This window comes from Mizuhopecten yessoensis, unplaced genomic scaffold (genome assembly GCF_002113885.1).
Source record: "Mizuhopecten yessoensis strain PY_sf001 unplaced genomic scaffold, ASM211388v2 scaffold6119, whole genome shotgun sequence".
Classification (NCBI taxonomy): Eukaryota; Metazoa; Mollusca; class Bivalvia; order Pectinida; family Pectinidae; genus Mizuhopecten; species Mizuhopecten yessoensis.
Genome location: NW_018406389.1, coordinates 116,382 through 116,948, shown reverse-complemented (window position 1 = coordinate 116,948; position 567 = coordinate 116,382).

Sequence of the window (567 nt, the reverse complement as noted above, 5' to 3'; positions counted from 1 at the left end):
TAGTTAATAATACAGAGAGGGGCGAAAGAATCAGCTCAACAATAAGGTTTCAGAATAAGCTAGCCAATAGTTTCCCCTTAGTTAATAATGCAGAGAGGGGCGAAAGAATCAGCTAAACAATAAGGTTTCAGAATAACCTAGCCAATAGTTTCCCCCTAGTTAATAATACAGAGAGGGGCGAAAGAATCAGCTCAACAATAAGGTTTCAGAATAAGCTAGCCAATAGTTTCCCCCTAGTTAATAATACAGAGAGGGGCGAAAGAATCAGCTAGACAAAGCTCCCCCTGGTTACTAAAACAGAGAGGGGGGAAAGAATCAGCTAGACAATAGTTTCCCCCCTAATTACTAATACAGAGAGGAGGGAAAGAATCAGCTGGACAATAGTTTCCCCCCTGGTTACTAATACGGAGGGGGGAAAGAATCAGCTAGACAAAGCTCCCCCTGGTTACTAATACAGAGAGGGGGGAAAGAATCAGCTAGCCAATAGTTTCCCCCCTAGTTACTAATACAGAGAGGGGCGAAAGAATGAGCTAGACAATAAGGTTTAAGAATAAGCTAGCCAATAAC